Genomic DNA, 652 nt, shown 5'->3' with positions numbered 1-652 from the left:
AGAGTTAATACAACTCTTAATGTGATTATTCCAACTATAGTTAGTATCATACAAGTTAAAATCATAGTGGGGATCGTCATTGTCAATCTCAAAAATTTGATTTTCACTATTAAAATATAGAGAATAATTATCCTGATTACTATCATTATCCTGATTACTATCCCTAATTAAAACCCTAATTCGGGTGTCATCAGAAATGAAATTCCGAATGTCTTTGACGCCAACTAAATGATCAACCTTACTGTAATAACTAGAGCTGTCACTACAACCATGAATGTTTTTATCCATATCATTTCTAACCGGGTCTTCGTTTACACTAGTATTTTCAATAGGACCAAGGCTATCCATTGATTTACTTAGCCCACATCTGTATTCTAATTCCCCCTTAGACAAGATAAAATTGAACCATAATTTTTCCATAGAGTTTTCTTGCCTCTATTTAGATGTAAAGTATAATAGATGAATAGTCATTTGATGAAAAAAAAAAAATCATTTATTTCCTATCGGAATACGCATAATGGATACAATCATTAAACTAATAATGAGTGAATATTGAAGTAAAGGATTCTCGTTTGTGAGAACCTGGAGTATCAGTTCATTATATATGATATATGATACTTTACTTTTTTCTTTTCAATTATAAATATAAATT

Source organism: Durio zibethinus, unplaced genomic scaffold (genome assembly GCF_047325235.1).
Source record: "Durio zibethinus cultivar Kanyao isolate XHJ-2024 unplaced genomic scaffold, ASM4732523v1 HiC_scaffold_215, whole genome shotgun sequence".
NCBI classification, from domain to species: Eukaryota; Viridiplantae; Streptophyta; class Magnoliopsida; order Malvales; family Malvaceae; genus Durio; species Durio zibethinus.
This window is presented reverse-complemented; position numbering follows the sequence as displayed.